Source organism: Panulirus ornatus, chromosome 34, assembly GCF_036320965.1.
Source record: "Panulirus ornatus isolate Po-2019 chromosome 34, ASM3632096v1, whole genome shotgun sequence".
In the NCBI taxonomy this organism is placed as follows: domain Eukaryota; kingdom Metazoa; phylum Arthropoda; class Malacostraca; order Decapoda; family Palinuridae; genus Panulirus; species Panulirus ornatus.
This window is the reverse complement of record NC_092257.1, coordinates 14,278,078-14,303,029: the sequence shown is the minus strand read 5'-3', so window position 1 is coordinate 14,303,029 and position 24,952 is coordinate 14,278,078. Positions and strand designations below refer to the sequence as shown.

At 46.8% G+C, this 24,952-nt stretch overlaps 1 protein-coding gene across 10 annotated transcripts in view; it reads right to left on the bottom strand.

The window, feature by feature from the left end:
- The window catches only part of LOC139759894 (uncharacterized), a 295,508-nt gene that overhangs the window by 41,498 nt on the left and 229,058 nt on the right, over positions 1–24,952 (bottom strand). For 2 of the 10 annotated variants that reach the window (XM_071682452.1, XM_071682451.1), the window contains exon 1: positions 10,421–10,462. The exons of 7 other annotated variants lie outside the window; for them this stretch is intronic. The gene's annotated coding sequence lies outside the window, so the exon portion shown is untranslated. Of the gene's footprint in view, positions 1–10,420; positions 10,464–24,952 lie in introns of those variants that run through there. One more of the 10 variants, XM_071682448.1, reaches the window with a different exon arrangement.

The following is a 24,952-nucleotide window of genomic DNA, read 5'->3' as shown; positions in this document are numbered from 1 at the left end:
ACACCCACACTCTTCCTCATACACTTATACTCCTCCTCACACACTTACACTCTTCCTCTTCCTCATATACTTAACACCTCCCCCCCCTGCTCCTCTGGTCCTACTTTCACACACACACACACACACACACACACACACACACACACACACAATAACCAGCCCCTGAGGCGAGACGAGACACAGCTGGCTCAGTTGGATGGGCTGGAAAGCAGATACAGCAGTGAGGCAGCAGCAACGAGGGTAGCCACTACAACAGTGCCAACGAGAGACACTTACGTTGCCTAATGTCTCGCTACGAGATATAAACGAGACATTAGCAAAAAAAGAGTTTGCATGCCATGCAATGTGTCTCTACGTAATTCCTCTAATATAATAAAGCTGTACCTCCCACATCAATCAGCAATTTGAGCAATTGCAAAAACCAAAGTAATTTTTTTTCCTAATTCATATGCAAATTTTATGCATCTACGTGCCTCCTAAATTTAATCAGTTGGTCATCTCCACAGGAGACACATGCGGTGGCTGTGTGTGCGTTCGAGATTTCTATCCTTCATTCTTGAGCCGTGCTGACGAGGATGTCTCCACAGACAGACAGACAGACAAACAGAGACACACAGACGTAGAAATAATAGCCACCAAACACTTTTGTCCAGACGGGATATAACAAATGTAGTGGAAGAAATGATGTGAATTACAGCAGAAACAGCAGTTACTGTGCGGTGTGGGCTGGCAGGGGAGCTGTATCCACAGCACAGCGAGAGGCACGTGTATCACTGGAGCAGCAGTACAAGTAACACAAGGAGCAATATCTACAACAGCAGGAATAGCAGCATTGGAGTTCGTGCCATCGTAACTGCAGCAACAGAGCTCCTGAGATAGACGGAACAGCAACGCGAATACTAAAGCAGTTGGAACAGAAGCCACAACAGGAGCACTCCCAGTGCTCCTGGAATAGAAGGAACAGCAGTAGGAACGCCATAGTTGGTGGAACAGAAGGCATGAAAAAAAGAAGAGTAACGGATCCCGTACGACAGAAGGAACAGCAGCAGTAGCAAAAAAAAAAAAAAATCGAAAACCACAGCACAAGTGGCGTTACGCCGCGCTAACATTCAACCAGACAGCACAGGAGAGTCGGGTCGCCACAAACCCACCCACCCAGCAGCCTCACAGCCGGTCTGCGCCAGGAACGGGCCTCCCTCGCCTCCAGGGGTGACCAATCATCCATCCACGCCTTCCCTCCGTAATCCCCCTGTGATCATTGTCACCCCGCTTCGCTCGGTGCCGATCAACGCGTCATTGCCGCCCGCCGTCTCACTTACTCAACATTTCAACACCGTCAGTAAAAGTTAATGTGGTTAACCACCTACCCCTTCTCCCCACACCCTCCTCCTCCTCCTCCTCTCCCCCACAGTCTGAGTCTCTTAGTCATTCCTCCTCCCCTCCCAATCGATGTCTGTCTGTAATTACCTATTAATCACAACATGTTTGTACCGTACGGGGAAAGAGTGTTTACACTCGTGGGGCCTCTACCATCTCTTGAGCATTCTCTACTATTGTACCATTTCTCAAAATTGATGTATGAAGTCTGCATGAACCTTATTCCATTCATCCACCGCTTTTCTACAATAAAAATACAAGTTGACGTCTTTTCTTTTTCAAAAAGTTTCTTGCTTGATTTCATGTTATGTCCTCGTGGTTGTTCTACGTCATCGATATGTTTTGAAAACTTTAAAAGGTTGTGTATGACCAGGTTCACCCCTCACTCTTCTCTCTTCCAAGGTTCCTTCGTTTCTTTGCACCTCTCTCTCTCTCTCTCTCTCTCTCTCTCTCTCTCTCTCTCTCTCTCTCTCTCTCTCTCTCTCTCTCTCTCTCTCTTCTCTATCTCCTCCTCCCTGCGTTCGTCGCTCCCAAGCGTCGCAAGATTTACCCCCCTGTCACCAACCCACGTCCCTCCCTATTACCTCACGACCCAATTAATCAGTGAACGCACTACGTCACCCTCCTTACGTTGGGAGACTAATCAACAAACTGGTTTCGCCAACGTTAGTCAGCGAATCGAATGATATAAAAAAAACCCAGATGAATGGCCTCCAAAGACTTCCTTTATACGTGTAAACTGCATCATCCAATCAGCGTCGTGGTGCCGGAACTGTAATCATAACCGGTGGGTAAATCATGCTTACACAAACATATAAAGAGTTTTGTAATTTTTCGATATATTTGGTTTGTATTTGATTCGGTAAAAGGCCACAACGAGAACTGGCCGATGAGAGGAAAGAATTCAGTCATCTAAACCACTTAAGACCGTATCATTTGCTCCTGAAGAAGTAGAAGCAGAAGGCGAAGGAGAAGACGTTATGGAAAGTAGTCGAGAATAATAATAAATACTTCTGGCTCTTGTTTCCCGTTTTCGTTGCTGCCTTTCACGCCTCTCTCACTACGAATAACACCAGAATTCCCGTTTGTGATGTGTATAGTTCGACTAATCTGCCTCCGTTCGTGATGTATATAGTTTAAAAAATATCGGTGATTATTCTAAAGGGGTGGAAAAAAAATGAGTCGTGGACAGATGAGAATCTGTTAACATTCCTTCAGGCAACTTGCTTTGAGAAATCTCAACCAGGAAAAAACACGTAAACAGTAAACAAGATGACTCAAGAGTTTTCTACCAATATGATGATTTGTTGAGTTGAGGGTCTGCAGCCTCCTATGCCAGCATGTACAGGGTGTACACACACCTAAATTCCACAAGCTATATATATATATATATATATATATATATATATATATATATATATATATATATATATATATACACACACAATATTTTACTTTAAGCCTCCCTCACAAAACGACCCACAACCATGACCAGACCTTTCTAAAAGAGGTCCAGACTCTTGAACAGACTCACACAACCTACAACACAAGCACTTGCTGAAGCCTCCCTAATAACGAACATTTCCCCCCTCCCCAGCACGCACCAGATTGCGTGTCCAATACGCACTCGACCGCATCAGCTGATTAGGAGGTAAACAAGGGTCAGCTGCGAGAGTGGAGCGCTTCGTACACTGGCAACAGCGAGTCCCGCATTCCCTGGAGAAGAATGAAGGGGGTTTAAGCGTACCAGCGTGTGAGAGAGAGAGAGAGAGAGAGAGAGAGAGAGAGAGAGAGAGAGAGAGAGAGAGAGAGAGAGAGAGAGAGAGAGAGAGAGAGAGAGAGAGACTCTGGTGGTGGGTGGAGGATCATACCTGTTAATAGGTTGGTGCCAGTACCTCAAGAGAGGTTGGCCATGTTAAGTGATGGGCAATTCAACCTGAAAATAATTAGGTATATAAACGGGGATGGAACATCAGTAAAGGAAAAAAAAAAAAAGAGAATAGGATTCAAGGATCGCATCAGGGAAAGCAAAACTGATATTGGAGAAAAGGAGACAAAACTGATTAAAAAGAGGACCTAATCTGTCCAGAGGATATTTGAAGGTAAGGAGAGAAAGAGATAACAAAGGAGGAGGGGACACTGACCCTCTTCATAAAAAGACAACATTAAGTTCCTGGAATGAACAGATACCTGCCCGTTCAAATGTTACGTAGTGAAAAAAGATCAATTGTAGAAAAGAACGTGTATAGTGTCACTGATAATTTATAAACCCACCAAAGAATTTCAATGAATCAAGACAAAATATAAAAAGATATCAATGAAGGAACAATCATGACGGTAGATGAAGCACTTATCAAGAGATGGTACAATTGTTATCGTGGGGGATTTCAGCTATAAAGAGACAGACTGGGAGAATTTTAGATTCTCATGGTGAAAGAAAGTTATGGAAAGAGACACAAATTCTCTTAGAGAGTGACAATGGAAAACTTCCCGGACTAGCAAGTCACTGGAAACAGGATCAGAGGGAATGATCCACTACCACTGTCAGATCTTATCTTCACGCGTGCTGCACAGATATTGGAAATACGTCTACTGGAAACACTGTGTTGTCATGATACCACGGCTGAAAGTGACCCTCAGCACGATGTGATGTCACCATGTCACAGCAAGTTTGTGAGTGTGGGCAATGATCAGAATTACTTCAGGCTGTTCCGCACACGGCACAGAAGGCTATGTCACGCCATGAACCCACAACATCTAATAGACGCGGATCTAACATGATGCAATCACGTGTGCTCAGAATTGTGAAGGGACTCTGTGCCGTCAGAGGGGAACTTATGCTTTAAGTTCACAAAACCGAAAGGAACTTATGCTTTAAGCTCACATGACAGAAGGGAACTTATGCATTAAGCTCACATGACAGAAGGGAACTTATGCCTTAAGCTCTCAATATCCTTCATTTTTTCTTCAGGCATTTGTTATTCCTTCGCTTTCTTAAAAGAACAAAATGAACATGTTCCTCGCAGCTCTGTGGTCACTGGTGCTCGGGGGGAGAACCAGGCATCTTCATGAGGTAAAGTGGGTCAACAAAGCCTACCAGCAGTACAGAAGTCCTGTGCTCTTCAACTCGTTCGAGTGACAGTACCAGTACACGAAGGTGTACTTCCTTCTCCCCATCCTGCTATGTGTCAAAAAAGGTAAATCTCTTCAAGGTTGAAGACCACAAGAGGCTGTTGAGGCAAACCCGACAGACATGATGAAAACCCGTATTCACGACAATAGAGACCACTACGACACAACCTCTGGTCTCGGAGAGACGAATGACTTATTGAGGGAATGAGACATTGTCTTCCAGTCGGGCAGCAGCAGTGACGACGTGACCCCCACCCACCCGTATCTGGTAACCCATGGTGTCTGATGCCAGGGCACACGTGCTCCCTGCCTGGGCTTGGTGCAACAACAGCAGTGTTCTCACTCCTCTGAGGCAAGGGGTTGTTGTTGGTGGTGGTGGTGATGCACTCCTGTCACAAGCTGAGGGACCTGTGGTGGTGGTGGTGTGGGGAGCCACATCCTGGTCAATAGTGCCACCAGCAGACAGTTTGTGCTATGCCTCACCAATGGCACTGCTGCCACCATCATCCTCCTCCCCCTTCCCTCCTCCTATCCCCTCAGTGCTCCACTTATGCTGCCACACGATCTCCTCCCCCACTGCAAGTATTACGACCATGCCCCTGTCCAGTGCCAACCGTGAACAACACCCCTGCATCTTCACCACACCGTCACCATTATCTATTTCTTTTTTTCTTTTCGTGTCGATAGATCTAGTTATACAAAGGCCCTCACCTCGGCCAGGCCCTTAAATGACACAAAGAGAAGGGCTAAAGAGTTGGAGAAGCAAGAACAGACAGAGAAAATTAAGATCTTGGGAGGAGAAGTGGAACACTTGCCTTATAAGATAGGGCGGGTTGAAGTTGTTAGGAAAGACATGAGAAGGCAGAGATTTCTAAAGCTTTGTGCACTCGGGAAAGAGACAAGGTATCACAAAGCTTTGCCCACCATTGAGTTACCATTTGCAACACAGTTACCAATTGATGCAGTGGTTTCCAGAGTATTGCGTGGTCTGGCTAATGTTAAGAGGACACACGTAGCCAGTCCTCAGAAGGAGTAGCAGAAGTAATATCTGCAGAAGAAGGAGAGAGTATCCATTCAAGCTTTAAAGACAGACTGGCGATTACTTCGGACACAGCTCGCTTAAGTATAGAGTTATAACCTCTCCATTTATGAGATTAGTTCTCCATTCAAGGACAAATCAACCTCATGTATGGTCAAAGCGACCTTGCAAAAGAAAGGATTTCATTTCAACCCCTGAACAGAATCCACAGATATTTGTGTAACTTGGGTTTTCTGAGACAGATCAGATGTTACGGTGATACCAGATACATTCAGTATCTTGCACGGTGGATTCACAGAGCCATCAAAGCAAATAGGAAAGCTGTGAGAGTTAAAAGGTTGAGAAATCGAACGAAATTGTGTTTTAGTGGCGTCAATCTTGGACTGGGTGGTGCGTGTTCCGGCCACAGGGAAGTCCTCACAGAGGTAACGGTAGCGAGAAAGTTGAAAAAAAAAAAGGCGAGAGAATGAGAAGATGAGTCTTCAGGTGATAAAGGAGGAGGAGGAATTGTGAACTGTACCATTTATTCATTCCATGGGTGTATCAACTCCGTTTTCTCTGGCCTACAAGCGTGATGAGTCTCCTGTGAGGATTAAAACTAGCAGGAGTGTAGTCACCATCTCCAACAACAGTAGGAATCTAAAACACATCACTTCACATCCACAAGGACCTCGACTTCTCCACTGCCCCTACCACCAACAAACTCCTCCACCACTACCATCACCACCAAATTCCTCCACCATCACCACCAACACTATAGAGGTGAATGACTTGCAAGTGTGGTGGTGGTGGTGGTGGTGGTGGTGATGGTGGTGGTAGCGAGTACGAACGATGGCCTAACCCATGTGCAACACCACCACCGTCTCTCCCATTGTCTCGCCCACCACACACACACACACACACACACACACACACACACACACACACACACACACACACGAGGCCAGCTGCTCACTGTGATCGACAAACAAAAGATTCACAAAAAATCCTTGACTAAATCCACACAATGATGAGAGCAGACACACACACACACACACACACACACACACATAGGAATATAAAAGTTCTTTAGAGTCGATTGATAAAGATAGTATGAAGAGATGAACATGAGAGGCAGACACTGATAACAATAGATATAAAGACAAAGTATAACCAACACCTATAAAATTCCTCCTTACTTTACCCCTCCTCAACCCACAACGTGAAATATAACAACGATCCATCACAACCCACCTCCTCCCCACGCCTTACACTGGTCAGGGTCATGGGTCACCATCAACATCCACCTTCTCCCCACTCCCCACGTTGGCCAGGGGTCATGGGTCATCATCAACATCCACCACCTCCCCACGCCCTACACTGGACAGGATCATGAGTCACCACCATCCACCACCTCCCTACGCCCTACACAGGCCAGGGCCATGGACCTACACCCGCCCTCCACCCCTACAATGGCCAGGGCCATGGGCCGCCCCACCCACAATACAGACAATACAGACTGTGTGTGAACGACGGTGAGACATGTCTTCAACTACACAGTTTACGTTCAATTTCAGGCCAAGGTTTCCGTGGTCAGGCGGCATGCCCCCGCCTCCCCACCCAGGCCGGTGAGCCCCTAGGAAGCTGAGTGGACGGGGTGGGTGTGGCGGATGGATAGAGGGGGAGGTGGTAGAGGGTAGATGGATGGAGTGGATGGCGTGGGCGGATGGATATGACGCAATGGGTGGATAGGACGTTCGAATGAGTGGATGTGAAGAGGATATAACACGCGATTGGATGGCTGTATAGAAAGAGGCACAGTTTGGACGGCTGAATGTACGGGCTGGATGATAGGTAGTCCTATGGGTGAGGGGGACAGATGTGTGTGGCTGGTGTGGATGACGGCTAGTCTGATGGATGAGCCAGACGGGTGTGTGTACATATGGCTACCAGCGTGCCAGCCTTCACTTCGTCCCTCTCCCAAGTTACCTACACCTAAAGCAACCAACAGATGTATCCTCCTCATTAACGCACTCTCGCAACCCCCTCGAGTTCAAGCTTTAAGCGCGACTTGGGGCGTTGGTGGGGCTCCGTCTGGCATACAGGAGGAGGAGGAGGAGCAAGACACCACACCTCCCCCTGCAACTCACTTGCTGGGTGTCCGCCAAGCCTGGCCGAGATCGACTGAAAGGAAATTGTACGACAGACAAAAACCCTAGCTGGCTAGGACGTCGTCCCCGACCCATGGCGTCGTAAGTACAAAGGCCAGGTGGACCGTCCAACCCTTACGTCTAAACTGGCCGAAAAAAAAAAAAAATGGTCAAGGTTAGCGAACAGACACATCAAGAGGTGGCAACTTCACGAACGTATGGGAACCCTCACCTCGTATTCAAGATGTGGGCTCCAAAATTGTGAAAAAAAAAAAAATCCCTCCCCATACTCCACAAGATGGAAGCCCTATGAGTGTAAAACTCCAACCAATATACAAGAGATGGGGCCCTACGACTGTACAACTCCCTTCCCGTAGTGTAAAACAGATGGGGCCATACATGATAGAACTCCCTTCGAATACTGTACAAAAGATGAGGGCCCCATCACAAGCGTAGAACTCCCTCCTCATGCTGCAAAAACCCCAGAGTTACACATGAGCACCGCCATCACCAGTACACCACCAGCCTAGCCAGCCAGCCAGCCACTGGTCACCCCTGCAGCTCACCATCATCACAACGAGAGTAGGACACACACACACACACACACACACACACACACACACAAATTTCTCGTTGGTGATACGTATAGCAGCCAGAGCCCCATGACAATCAATCATGAGAGGTGCTACCGGTGCATGAAGTGCTATGAGGAGAGAGAGAGAGAGTGGTTTCCAAGCTGTGATCCCAGAGCGTGTCTCTCTATCCGGTATCGGCCGCTGTGGTGACACACTCCTCTCTCTAGTCATAATTTTCCCAAACGTCGTGCACGAATTACCGTCATATATTCCCCTTAACTCCACGACAGCCACACGAAATCAGAATATCCATGTACTTTTCTTGTGTTTTATCATTTGGATACACAGATCCGTCAAGAATAATGAGGCAATTCTTATCACACAAACCCGCCCGCCGTTAACCAACATATACAAGCGACACATCGACCCAATGTTAGAAGCAGTTGCTGGAACCGACTATTATTGCACCAGGTAAGCACCCCATCAGTGAACAGTTTCACCCCGGCAGCCGCGCCTCCCCGCTCTCTGTCTTCTAATGATTAAAGCTAACGACAGGAAGAGAAGCGTAACCTACAGAGATAAAATCGTGGGCGTAGCGAGAGGCCCGCCTGCTTCCCTAATCCATCATCACCACCACTGTAGAATAATACCACTGCTGATGCAGCCACCACAAGGCACTACCACTACCAATCAATACCACTGTGACTACTATGAACAGCTACCTACCTCAACCACCACTACAACCTTGGATCACTCTCTGTCCGGCATCGAAGTCACTATTTGTCAGATCCAACCACAATATATATATATATATATATATATATATATATATATATATATATATATATATATATATATATATATATACAGCCTGACTTTCACTCATATCATAACTTAAGAGTTCACTAAAGATAACTGCAAATGAGGGGGGGGGGGGGAAATTATACTCGAATGTTTCGTAAATGTTATAATGGTTTCTTTACATGTCATTACCCACACCCGCACTAGAGGAAATTGACTCATTCCAACCGAATGGAATGACAAGCAACACTTAAAAAACACAAGTCATACGCTCACACCCAACACTTCATCACTATTGCTATCAACGCACACAACACATACACGTAAAACAAACACCTACACAAAAATATGGAACGCCAAAACACACGCATAACACTTCCTCCCCGCACAGTGTAAAACCGGTAATTACATACAATCGTTCTATCAAAGCACGCACCCAACACGAAAACACTCACGCATGCAAGTTCACGAAAACACTCACGCACGCAAGTTCACGAAAACACTCACGCACGCAAGTTCACGAAAACACTCACGCACGCAAGTTCACGAAAACACTCACGCACGCAAGTTCACGAAAACACTCACGCACGCAAGTTCACGTAAACACTCACGCACGCAAGTTCACGAACACATCTCTACCCGCTCACTACCTTCGGTGGGCAAAACTTCGAGAAAGGAGGAACTCTAATAAGATAAACCGTTTGAGAAGTGTGAGCCCAGACCACATCAAGACCTGTACCGCTAGACTTCGTCAGCAGCAACACCAGAGGCTTTGCTCTGTAGCCTAGTTAACTCACAGCAGCAACACCAGATGAGCGAAGCTGCACTTGTTCCTGTCTGCTTCGCTTCGGTTTCTATTTGCAATTTCAAACGCTCTCTTCGTAACCTCGTATTACATTTTACCAAAGGGACTTTCCTCTTCTTCCTCGTAAGCCAAAGATACATCAGGTGAGCTCACAAACTCCTCAATCTCCCTCCCCCAGAGCGCTGGTTTTAACAATGCCTTAGAAGTCATCAAGCAACGTATTTCCACACGACCGTTGCAATGACCTTAGAGCACTCAGTTGCATTTCCAGCCTGATGTACATGCACGCACCGCTTCCTGACCCACATGAACTTCTTCATCATTCATTACACATTTCAACTCCTTGGATTACATGGCAATTGCACATGAATTCATTGAGGAAAAAATATACTGAAATTAGTTTCATAGTTTTCAGAGTAGGGCTTCAACTATAATAAGAAGTTTCTGAGTAAATACGCGTCCACACCCGTAAGTTATCAATCACTAACACTGAAAATGCTATTTCTTTTTTTCCTTCAGTCACATTTCACTGTAAGATAAGTTTGATGAATGAGGAACGCACACATTCCAAGCTCCACCTTAGCTCAACACAGACTACAGACTCCGAGAGTTAAGGATCAGCCAGATGGCACCGACTGGGAACTCTCCACCACACAGCTGCCAGACACCACCACCACCACCACCTCACTTGTTACAAACACGTTTCCCACACCAAGAACTAATATGCCACAGATTAATGTTCTACATTACGATACAAGTTTCACCCTCAAGGTAAAAAAAAACAAACTTGAAAACTTCACGCACTTAGATAATCACTTTCGCTCTAATATACAGAGGACAGGAGCGTTTCTTATCTGAAGCTTTCCCACAGCAGTCGCCTGGCTATAACGTTCCCTAGACGAGTCATCGGACGCCAGTCAGTGTTACCAACCAACACCAGACTTACCTCCCGTCCGTCTCATGTCCAGCGGCACCCAGTCCAGCTACTTGCTCCAGGGCAATCTATGTCGCAGGAATGGATGAAGGCAGCATGTATGAATATGTAAATGTGTATATATGTATATGTCTGTGTATGTATATGCATGTATACGTTGAAATGTATAGGTATGTATATGTGCGTGTGTGGGCGTTTATGTATATACATATGTATGTACAGGGTAGGTTGGGCCATTCTTTCGTCTGTTGCCTTGCGTTACCTCGCTAACGCGGGAGACACCGTCAAAGTATAATAATAATAATAATAATAATAATAATAATAATAATAATAATAATATATATATATATATATATATATATATATATATATATATATATATATATATATATATATATATATATATATATATCGGGATACTTGCACATTTTCCCCATCCTGGGATTGCAACCATTTCTCATGATGACGCCACCGCATTTTCCCCCATATATGTCAACATTCAAATCACGCAGCAACGCTTCCTATATAAAGCGTTTCATAAGCAAATGACGTGATTCATTACCTTATAAAATGCCTCCCTCAAATTACGTCTACGCTTGCTCCAGAAACATTGGGCGGCTCTGAGATATCTATATGATGAAAACTATAATATCCGTTCCCAATACTTTCCTCCTTGTAGGGCGAGGTCGCTTGGCCAGCTCCGGGTTCCTGGCACTGTGTGTGTGTGTGTGTGTGTGTGTGTCGCCATCAGCGTCACCCCCACCAGCCATGGTAGAGGAATGTACATCAAAATGTTTGTAGATTCCCTCTCACACGTCACAAAGCCGATGGCTTATCTTAACCTGCTCTAAATATATAGAAAAAAGATTTCTGAACACAATATCGTGTTGTTAAATGCAATTTCTAAAAACTGACATCAGGAAAGAACCAAAACATGAATTTGAATCCAGTGTGAAAACCAAAGTAAAATATGTCTGGAGCAACTAACATGTGAAGAGGTTAACCAGATGGTGTCACAGTCAAATTAAGGCTAGATTACTTGCCCTTTACCTGAGACATGTCCTACCACCCATGCTCCCCTCATCCCCTCCACACCCAACCACCACAAAAGGGCACACACACACACACACACACACACACCCCCCACAAGATATACGTACAGACGGATATACACACATACATCCCGGCCAGCAGGATGTGTGTACATATAACACCCGATGACATCATCAAGGGCGAAACACACACGTTACTCAACCTTCTCCCAGGTCCTACTTCAACAACACAAGTACAACATCAATTACAAAACTTGAGTCACCTTCGAGAAAAATATAACTATTAGAAAACGAGGTAAATGCAGAGGTTTCTCAAGCCCCAATCGTTTAGCCCTCTGGCAACCGGCCCGCCCGCCCGTCCGTCCAGCAACAACACAATTAAGCAACAACGAGTCGCCTGCTCCTCCTCTCCCTCCCACCCGCCTCACCTCCCCCTCATACCCCTTTCCGCCTCGTCCCGTCCCGCCCCGACGCCCACTCTCCCCACCTTCTCTCCCTCAACTGCAATATTTCATCTATTACGGACACACCATCGCTGCTCTTTTTTTCACATCCCGACGAGCGTGTAGGGCGTTCCTCCTTCACCCTTAGTAATGATTTCATAGATTAAAAGTCAATGAACTTATGACTTGTTTTTGTGCGTCGATCGACTCCCTGCTGTGACTCACCTACAATTTCAATGCCTGAGTCAATAACAGGATACGCTTACTCTCGACACTCACCAGTGATGTGTAACTATACTTGCTTGACAACCCTGTTCTCTGGGGGCACGACGGTACGACCGTCCAGCACGGCCGTAGGGAATTTGGGTATGATTATGTGGGTCATGTTAAAGGTTAAGCCATCATATATATATCCAAGGATTGTACCCTCGTGTTCAAGGATCGCACTGTCGTGCTCAAGGATTGTACACGTCGTGGTCAAGGATCGTACTGTCATACTTGAAAAATCGTACCTTCTTGCTTAAGGACCGTACCGTCTTGTCCCTTGCCACGTACTGTCGTGCTCGAGGATCGTACCGTCGTGCTCCAGGATCGTACTGCCGTGCCTGAAGGCACGTACCTTCGTGCTTCAGGATCGTACCGTCGTGTTCCTTGACAGGTACACGTCGTCTTAAGGGGTTACCAAGATGATAACAAGTGACCGTTCGCGAACAGGTCAACGCGTTACGTAACAAGTCATCGCTGCTACTTTTATCTTGAACGTTATCACCCGTCACATGTTGTGTTACAAGCCACCACGTGTAGCGTTACATGACACCCCGTGTAGTGTTATTTACCACTACGTGTAGTGACGTACTATCATATGTACTGTTACAAGACACCAAAGGGAGTAACGCTCATCACATATCTTGATGTGCAGCGTCACACACTGAGACGTGTTACTTACCGCTTATATGACGTGGATCAAGACCGCGTATGTCCTGTCACACCGAACACGTAACGCGTTACATAGTGCGCAACCCTATTATAACACGTTACAATGACCACAGTTCAACACCCTATAACATGCACAGTGTTAACACCACCAGTATACAACCCCAAAATAACTCGAACAACTTCACAACTGACCACTGTACAACCCCACTATACCTCCCATCTCCCCATTATCACCCATGATTATCGCATTATCTGTAAATTTACCTTAAAACTCTCTCGAGCTCCCCCAGACTTTGTACATTTACCCTATCATCTACACACACACACACACACACACACACACACACACACACACACACACACACCAGCACATGACTGAGGCCTGTGCACGTTAAGGATTCTGACTGGACGATATAATACTTTGTCACACACACACACACACACACACACACACACACACACACACACACTGCATGACACCACCACCACCACCCTAGTGAAACACAACACATTTTCTTTTTTATCAGTGTGTTCACCTCTGAGCCTCCAACTCTTGCTGCATCAAGCCGAGATAAAATTACCATCGTGGGGGTGGGTAAGGAAGCAAGGCAATGCTCTCCCTCCTCCTCCTCCTCCTCCTCCTCCCCCGCCCATCCAATCAGCTACAACCTTCCCCTATCCTCCCACATTCCCTCACAGAATACTGCCACAGCAGCGGTAACATCCCCAGAGAGTTCTAGTTCTGGTGGGCCCTAGGATCGCCAACTGGTGGGCCCTAGGATCGCCAACTGCTGGGGCCTAGGATCGCCAACTGGTGCGGCCTAGGATCGCCAACTGGTGGGGCCTAGGATCACCAACTGGTGAGTTTAGGATCGCCAACTTGTGAGCCAAGGATTGCCAACTGGTAAGCGCAGGATTCCCCTTTCAGGATGCACGCACGAGGGCGGAGGATGGGCAGGATAAGAGAAAAAGAGAGAGAAAAGGTTAGGAATCTATCACATATATACAGAGGTCAGGATAAAAAGAGTTAGGTCAACGGAGAATATATATATATATATATATATATATATATATATATATATATATATATATATATATATATATATATATATATATATATATCGTTCGTCTGGAGGAGACATTTTGATCCTTATCGAATCCGCTATTTGAAAGACAATTTACCGGACGAGCGAGAGACATTTATCTCTTACAGTGAGGCCAAGAGACAGACGGGTGGGTGGGTTGGGAGGGGGAGAGAACTCCGTGAGGGGTGGACGGAGGAGGAGGAGGAGGAGGAGACAGACCACAGACAGACAACTAAACGGACGGATGGACAGAGAGGAAGAGTTGGAGGGAGGGACTGGATACTGAGAGAGAGAGAGAGAGAGAGAGAGAGAGAGAGAGAGAGAGAGAGAGAGAGAGAGAGAGAGAGAGAGAGGAAGTACGAGCACTGGCCCAACATCTGTCGGCCGGCGGCCACACCACAACACGACAGATGGCACCCCCCACACACACACACCACTTCCCAGTTTTCACTTTCTAGGAACCGCGTATAGAGAGGTAAGCGGCGGTCCCTCTCCACATCCCCGGTAACATTCACATCTTCTTCCCCCCCTCACCCCCAACAACCCACACACCCTCCCCCACTCACACGCTACCTCGCCCACCCCCCAAGCAAGAATATCAACCCCGACATCCATCACTATAATTTACAATTTCAGTGTAACTGGTAACACTTCCTCCTCTTCCTCCAAGTCCCGTTTTCTACACGTTATACAATGGCACGCTGCTGTATTTCCTGCCGGAGCTTCGTTTCGACGAGGAGGAACAGCACAGAACATGAGTAATATATGGACGAAGCAAGTCAGTCACTTCAGGTAAATTAAGACAAAGAGAGTATAACTCACACTGGTCCCTCTGTGGTTCTAAGACTCTTCCTCTTCGCTGTCTATACCACTGCAGGAACACAGAGGCGAACACAGTGTCTTACGAATTATGGGCAGGTCTTACCACACCTGGCCTTACCCGGTCGTCACACACGTACTCCCCGTAACATATACCCGTGCCGTCACACACGTCCTCCTCGTAACATTAACCTTGTCGTCACACTAATACTAAACCAGGTTCTCCTCCATCCATCCTAATACCCACACCTTGTACTGTCCCCTCCCTAACACCACACCTGTCCTGTTCTCCCCTAATACCCACACCTGTAGTCCCCCCTTCAAAACACACACACACACACACACACACACACACACACACACACACACACACACACACAAACACACCTGTCTGCCTCCTCACACACCTTTCTCCCTCCTCACACACCTTTCTCCCTCTTCACACACCTTTCTCCCTCCTCACACACCTGCTCCTGGCAAACTTACAACACTGAAAAGAAGACCAAACGGGAAGACCAGTGCTGGAGGCGACCTCTGACCTGACCTTGATGAAGGAGGGAAGGGGGAGGGGAAATGGGCGGGGGTGATGGGGCGGGAGAGGAGGTAATCGGTGGGAATGATGGAACAGGAGGGGGACGGGATACGCGTTGGGTGTGATGGGGCAGGAGGGGAAGTACCAACCTATGAAGATGTTATCTTAACAAAAGGTAGTGTTAGCGCGTAGCGCTCACCGCAAGTTGTGTCTCATGATTAATACCTTCCCTCCCACACGATGATCGTTATGTAATCCTTAATCCGAGGTTCATCTGGGACTGACCTAACCCATACATCAAGGTTTTCCATTGAACTCTTCCGTTGACGTTCCACATTTCTAATTAATCATTAGTATTTTTCTTTTTACCTGAGCTTTCGTATATTTACAATATCTTGACGACCTAATGTTCCCGCCGTAAACTTGATAATTATCTACACTACACGCTCGGAACTGAGCCATTTATTCGTTATACACTCATCATCGTTAACATTATATACCGTCGCTGCTTTTTTGTTTCCTACTCGCGAAGTGTTCTTCTTTTTCCCTGAGTTCTCGCTGAACTTGTTTATATTAACTGGTTTGGCTGGTTGGGTGTGGGGGGTGAGGGGGAGGTTGGGGCGTGGCGGTGGTGGCGGTGGGAGGAGGTGGGAGTGGAGGGGGAGGGGAGACACCAGCCTCTCGTACAAGGAAGTACTGTCTTACTAGTGCTAGTACTTCAAGCACTATAGTACTGCTAGTATTATCATTGCTAGTAGCTGCTAGTACTACTACAGCTAGTACTATTACTGCTAGTACTACTGCTAGTACTACTACAGCTAGTACTATTATTGCTAGTAGTGCCACTGATAAGTACTATCATTGCTAGTCCAACTTCTAGTACTACTACTCCTGCTAGCACTGCCACTATTTGTACTATTCCGTCACCGTGTACCAAACCTTGTGACCCCCCCTCCCCCCCCTCGCTTGATGTGACCCCACTCTTCCGGGATGACCTCTCTCTCTCTCTCTCTCTCTCTCTCTCTCTCTCTCTCTCTCTCTCTCTCTCTCTCTCTCTCTCCGTCCTCACCTCCCTCCCGCGGGTCCACCCACCCACACCCACACACACACAGCGTAGCCATCAAAAAACCTAGCCCAATTTCCCTCCCACACAAACGGTCATTAGCACACATTGTTGCAGGTAAAAACAAAAAGCTAATATACAAGAATATTCAGTATTTAATTGAGACACAATGGCTCTTATAATACTAATACACTTTCTAATCTTTTTATATGACTTTACATACTTTAGCCTCTGACAGTATATATATATATATATATATATATATATATATATATATATATATATATATATATATATATATATATATATATATATATATATATACAAGGTAGTAGGTTGCAGACAGCTACCTAATAGAGGGGTACTACCCTCTTGGGTATATGGAGCCTTAGTTGTCACTAAATTACTTGAATGCTAAGAGGAAAAAAAAGGTAATCCATGTATAATCGTAATACAATCGACATAACAGATATAATCGTAATATAATCGACATAACAGATATAATCGTAATATAATCGACATAACAGATATAATCGTAATATAATCGACATAACAGATATAATCGTAATATAATCTACATAACAGATATAATCGTAATATAATCGACATAACAGGCTTACTATCTTAAATATCGTATATATGGGTTAGCTCCGCCTTCAAACTCTCTCTCGTTGGCACCAAAAACTCAAGCTATTTTCTCTCTTTAACCATCCCTTTCTTTCCGTCGGGATGCTCTCTCTCTCTCTCTCTCTCTCTCTCTCTCTCTCTCTCTCTCTCTCTCTCTCTCTCTCTCTCTCTCTCTCTCTCTCCCAGCCGCCTCAACTCTTCCTTCCCTCTGTGCGTCGTTTTATCTACGAGACACGACGCGCTGCTGTCGGTAATAGGTTAACGTAAGGTGGCTCTGAGGGCCATGTGTGTGTGTGTGTGTGTGTGTGTGTGTGTGTGTGTGTGTGTGACAACATCATCATCATCACTAGCCACTTTCGTACGTGTAGCCGGGCTGGGGGCGTGGGCTTTGGGACGTTCTCCTCAGCACTAACTCCTGGTTTTTAAAAGAACATTTATCACATTTTCCCCTCTTACTCCGGCGTGGCTCACACTTTCCACACACACACACGCACACACACACACACACACACACACACACACACACACACACACACACACACAAGGCGGCTGGCCAATCCGGCACGACGGTAGAACTCGTGAGGGTAGATGTGGCTATCTATTTTAGATTTATCTACTAGTTTGTTGTGTCGTCACTAAGGCGCCGTGGAAGAGGTGGGCGCTCAAGGGGGGATTTCCTCCTCTCAGTACTTCCCCTCAGGTCAAAGGTCAAGTCTTAGCACTTACCTTTAGGCCAGAGGTCAAGTCTTTGCACTTCCCATCATCAGGTCAAAGGTCACGTTTCAACAAACTGGTGTTTCTGATAACCTTACAAGGAGGACAATATAATGACCTCCCGTGGCTTGGCTGACGGCGATCGTCGGCGGGTTCTGGTCACGACATGGGGTCCAGGTGACCTCACGATGGTTCCTGTGACGTCATGAGGGCTCCTGTGACAGGTTGGGATCAGGTCAAACCCTAAACTCTTCTCTCTTCCAAGGTGGGCAAAGCTAAGGCCTCCGTAGCCTTTCCCCGTAACTGTATCGATTCTGGTGCCATCTTTATTGCCCTCCTCTGCACCTTCTCTACCAGCTCCAGTGTGAGCTGCGGTAACTAAACATGAGAGGTACATTCCAGCTTTGGCCTCAGGTAGGACACGAACAGCTTGCTTTTAAAAAAAAAATCTCCTTACCCTTATACGTGCCACCTAGTCTCACAATATCTGCCCAACAGACGGTATATCTCCATATCTAGTCCCCTGACGTGGTGGGACTCGGGCTACAGATATGGCACGGTATAGACTCCGGTCAAAGTCTCTCTCTCTCTCTCTCTCTCTCTCTCTCTCTCTCTCTCTCTCTCTCTCTCTCTCTCTCTCTCTCTCTCTAACAGGTGCGGCAGATAGAGACAGGTATCTATGTCGCGACAGATGGTCCCGTGTTCGACGTCACCACCAGACATACACACACACACACACATACACCTACCCCCCACGTCGTCGTCCCCCCTCTTACCCACACAGCCATACAACCGTATCCTTCCTGCCTCCCCTCACACCCACAACCATACAACCGTATCCTTCCTGCCTCCCCTCACACCCACAACCATACAACCGTATCCTTCCTGCCTCCCCTCACACCTACAACCATACAACCGTATCCTTCCTCCCTCCATGGATCACACTTGCGCTCACCAACAAATTGTCTACATCACAACCACAGCCATCATCACGTTCTGCAACCTGGCAAAAACCAGTACGGCTCACCGACAACAACAACAACAACAACAACAACAGCAACAACAACAACAACAACAACAACAACAACAACAACAACAACAACCACCTTCATCTCCTACCATACCTGACGCTCCAGCTGCAACCATTCTGACAAGCAAAGCTTCAACCACTCAAACGATCAAGCTTCAACCATTCTGACAACCACGGAGGCAACATGCATCTTCAGCCATCCACGTCCAGATGGATGTCTTCACCCGCAGGGATGGATGACTCCGACCACCAGCAGCAACAGTATAACCATCTTGTGTATACTTCCACGTCGGTCTGGCTCACACACACACACACACACACCCCTGAGCCCATCTGTCCAAACAACATCCTCCTCCACCTCCTCCTCCACAACGTCCAACCTTAAGTAAAAAAAAGAAAATGCTGGCAACTCCTACCGCACTCTTATCTACCACTCCCTCCCCTCCCCCTCCTCCCCACATGCCGTTGTCAAAGCCTCTGTTATCACCATTGCCACAACGGTAATGAAGTTGACTTGCATTTATCATGAATGTCACCTGACAAAAAAAAAAGTGTGTGTGTTGGCGACGGTCCTTGGAGCACCAGAGTCGCTCAACCGAAGGTGTTGTACGATGTTCCAAAAGAGAATGCACACACACAGTGCACAACAGACCAGTGGATCTGGACGAGCCAGTTTGTGATAGCGAGGAGAGAAAGAACTGAAACGTAGACATCAGTACCGTAAGAGAAGATATACAACGAAGATGTTTCACTGCCGTAAACGTAGATATATGACGAATATGTTTCAGTAACGTAAAAGTAGATATACAACGAAGTAAAAGTAGATATACAACGAAGATGTTTCACTGCCGTAAACGTAGATATATGACGAATATGTTTCAGTAACGTAAAAGTAGATATACAACGAAGTAAAAGTAGATATACAACGAAGATGTTTCACTGCCGTAAACGTTGATATATGACGAATATGTTTCAGTAACGTAAAAGTAGATATACAACGAAGTAAAAGTAGATATACAACGAAGATGTTTCCTGCCGTAAACGTTGATATATGACGAAGATGTTTCAGTAACGTAAAAGTAGATATACAACGAAGATGTTTCAAAGACAAAAAAAAAAACTGTAAGCTGTTCGTGACATGAAGGAGGCGCACGTAATTTCAGTCGTAGATTGGAAGGGAAAGATTTGGCACGTCTAATCTTACTGGTTTCAATTAATCTAATCTGTGAATCATTCAATGTTTAACAAAGATCCTGTTAAAGAAAAAGTGAAATGTTTGCCCCCCTAAAGTAGAATGTTTGCCTCAAAAAGTAAATGTTTGCCCCTCAAAATCAAAATGTTTGCCACCCCCAAATAAAATGTATACCTCCCAAAAGTAAAATGTTTGCCCCTCAAAACTAAAATGTTTGCCCAAAAAGTAAAATTTTTGTCCCTCCAAAGTAAAATGCTTGCCTCTCAAACGTAAAATATTAGCCCAAAAAAGTAAAATGTTTGCCCCACGAGACTGTATTCATCACACAATAAGTGAAATCCTGTGACTCTATCCTAAACCCCTTGTGAGATCGAGATTATCACAACCTGGGATAATTTTCTGAAGACATGTGTCAGACCACCTTTTAAACCTCTCTTTTCCTCGGCTCAAGAGATTCAGGTCTGTTCTCACGGGATTTCTCTCTCTCTCTCAAGACCGGGGGAATCATTTCGACAGCCCGATGCTCTCTCTCTCTCTCTCTCTCTCTCTCTCTCTCTCTCTCTCTCTCTCTCTCTCTTTCTCTCTCTCCCCCCAGTGTTTGACGATGAAGATGATGATGACGATGATGATGATGATGATGATGCTAGTTCAACAGGCGGTGTATTTCTAACTAACCCAGCTGCGTTACGAAGACTCTCCCCCCCCACCCGCGCGATCCCATCACTGTCAGAAGCCATGACCCGCTCCCTCAGTGTCGAGGGGCCCACTGAGATAGATAGATAAATAGATAGATAGATAGATAGATAGAGAGAGAGAGAGAGAGAGAGAGAGAGAGAGAGAGAGAGAGAGAGAGAGAGAGAGAGAGAGAGAGAGACATCGCCCCCTCCTCGCAATGCAGTTGCAGCGACTTGCGCGTCAACGCTTGCAGTGTTACCACTCCCGGCAATATAGCAACAACGATATCCTGACGTCACACACACACACACACACACACACACACACACACACACACACACACACGTATCCTTCATCGTATAATAAAGGTTGTCATCTCTCACTGTGTTATCGTGTCGTATCTATTATCATCTCAAATCTAGGATCGCATTATCATGTTATCATCTCAAATCTACGATCGTATTATCGTCTCTTAATTTTTTGTCATGATGTTTTCAATTTCATGTCCCTGGATACAACGGTCCGACCCTTAAGCACGACGCTACAATTCGACCCAGAGGTACGACGATACGACCCTTAACCACGACGCAGCGCCTCCCTGGGTCTCATGTGTTCAAGAGTCGTACCGTCGTGCTCAAGGATCGTACTGTAGTGCTCTAGGGTCGTACTGTCGTGCTCAAGGATCGTACTGTCGTGCTCAAGGGTCGTACTGTCGTGCTCAATGGTCGTAGTGTTGTGCCCGAGGGTCGTACTGTCGTGCTTAAGGATCGCATCGCCGTGTTCAGGGTTTGCTTTGCAACTTTCCTTACAATCGTTATCCCATGACCACAGGGGAAGCAGTTCCCCATGATCACAAGAGAGGCAGTAGTCAGTACTCCCCATGACCACAAGAGAGGCAGCAGTCAGTACTCCCCATGACCACAAGAGAGGCAGTAGTCAGTACTCCCCATGACCACAAGAGAGGCAGCAGTCAGTACTCCCCATCACCACAAGAGAGGCAGTAGTCAGTACTCCCCATCACCACAAGAGAGGCAGTAGTCAGTACTCCCCATGACCACAAGAGAGGCAGCAGTCAGTACTCCCCATCACCACAAGAGAGGCAGTAGTCAGTACTCCCCATGACCACAAGAGAGGCAGCAGTCAGTACTCCCCATGACCACAAGAGAGGCAGCAGTCAGTACTCCCCATGACCACAAGAGAGGCAGTAGTCAGTACTCCCCATCACCACAAGAGAGGCAGTAGTCAGTACTCCCCATCACCACAAGAGAGGCAGTAGTCAGTAATCCCCATGACCACAAGAGAGGCAGCAGTCAGTACTCCCCATCACCACAAGAGAGGCAGTAGTCAGTACTCCCCATGATCACAAGAGAGGCAGTAGTCAGTACTCCCCATGATCACGAGAGAGGCAGTAGTCAGTACTCCCCATGACCACAAGAGAGGCAGTAGTCAGTACTCCCCATGATCACAGGAGAGGCAGCAGTCAGTACTCCCCATGACCACAAGAGAGGCAGCAGTCAGTACTCCCCATGATCACAAGAGAGGCAGCAGTCAGTACTCCCCATCACCACAAGAGAGGCAGTAGTCAGTACTCCCCATGACCACGAGAGAGGCAGTAGTCAGTACTCCCCATGATCACAAGAGAGGCAGTAGTCAGTACTCCCCATGATGACGAGAGAGGCAGGTGATATTTAACACATAACCAGCAACATCATCACAAACCTTTTACTTTCGCTCTGATTTCCAAGTTATCTGACGAGCGTGGTGCTCCTTGTCTCGTGTTCCTCCAGACTTTCACTCTTTACTTTCCACAATCTTCTCCTTCTCTTGCCATCTATCCCCGACCTCTATTGCCCTCTGGTCTGCGACGTCCTCTCTCTCCATACACCACTCACAACTGGTGTCTATCCCCCTCCCTACGAGCTAACGTCACCTACCAGGAGATGAACACTGGTCCGCTCTCAATCATTCCCAAATTTTGACTTTCCACGGTCCTCCTCTTCCCCCTCTGTCCATACCAGTGGGATAGTCCCCCTTCTCTTACCATTCTAGTGGGATAGACTCTCTCCTCCTCATCCTGCCATCCCAGTGATAGCACTTAACGGGACATCCACTGTTGTCGCTATGATGCCAGATGGTGCTGTGACTGTGGGGAGGAGAGAGGCGTGGGCGGAGCGGCTGGTATAGTGTCCTCTTCTTCCAACTTCCGCTTCCCGCCCTCATCACCACATGGACCTGTGGTAGTCCCCCATACGTCCCTACCTGCTTTCCCCCCCAAAGCGCCACACCATCTCCTTCCGTCAACTGTCAGAACACCTGACTGCCAGGTCGTCAACTCGACAGGAGACCTCAAACTCCCGTCCGTATCCGCTAGACGGGTCAAACAAGACTTTCCGATGCACACAGTTTTTCTCCCTAGCCTACCACCCTCTTCCCTCAGCCAGTTTCCGAACCCATCTCCACACGAACTTCGCCACAAAGGGACAGAGGAAGGCGTCGTCTGCTGCCCTGAACGGAGACCTCCCTCTCATCCACACAAACGACTACAAGTCTCCTGACGGCGAGATAACATGGCCCCTCTGGAGAGCTGGGTGGTGGGGGGGGAAAGCATATGTGAAGTCTTCTGGTTCAAAATGCTTGGCTTCCATTTCCCTAGTCAAGTGGTGGGTCGTGCTCAGAGGCGGACGACCACGTTCCCGACCCTGCGTATGATGGTGTGTGTGTGTGTGTGTGTGTGTGTGTGTGTGTGTGTGTGTGTGTGTGTGTGTGTGTGTGTGTAACACTGCCGTCCCTAACATGGCCTCTGGTTCTCATTGCCCCCTGACCTCCGAACCTCACCCTTGCAACCACAGACTTGCAACACCGAGCAACAAACACTCATTATAAACTAACGAGACGAAATACGAAACAGTATTTATAAAGAGCATTTATCACACAAACATGCGACACAATGATCTGAGTAATGTGCAACTTATTAATTTTGTAACGTATCAAACCAAATCCTATCCAATGTAAACAATACTGACAACTATTACCAACCGATGGCATTAAAGGTGTAGAGGGTGAGGCAGCGTTACGTCAGGTTACGAGAACACTGACAAAGGTGATGGTGGTGGTGGTGGTGAGGGTGGGGTGGGGTGGAGGAGGTTGAACTGATAACTTTTACACTAGATATCAGTCAATGACTTGCTGTGGTGAGAGGGTCATCTCCCAGCCGCCGAGAGAACTCGGCGCCTTATGTAAACATGTCTGTATTATGAAGGGTGACAGCACCTGCAGCAGCTGGAGCGACATCGAACTGCACCATCGCAAAGTCTTCCCTCCCCCTCTACTCCACCACCAGGAGCCACAGCGTGATAACAGCAGTCCAGGGTATATCAGTTTATCACTGGGACAACCCTGTGTGTGTGACGCAGTGAGTGGTTTGACTTCCTGTATCACTGTACGGTATTATGAACCTGTTATCATTCCACATCACTACAGGTCGTATCTAACCCTTCTTGCTCCTTGTGTCGTGACGAACCACTAATATATAGACGCAGAGACAGTCCCCTACACTGTACATATGAACCGAGGTCGTGAACATAGAATCATCAACGTATCTATAAAAGGAAAATCGGGCCTGAATAGGCGATCAGGACTGTAATGATGTGGAAATGAGGAGTTTCGTAACCTTTGTGTATGGATTGAAGAACATCATTTTGATTCAGGAATGGTTGGTCGAGAACCTTATCTTACAATCACGATGGTACGACACCGGGTGTCACGATGGTACGACCTTTGAGCGTGTGATTCATGAACCTGACCTTTGACCTACCTTGAAGAGTCGGATCACCATACCTGAGGGGTCGTACCGTCGTGTTCAGAGGGTCGTACCGTCATCATCAACAGGTCACGGTACAGAGGTAAGATTCAGGTGTAACTTTCAAAGTAACTTACTGAGGTCAAATGACATGTGGTGCGTACCGTCAGACGGAACACCACGCGCAGGAAAC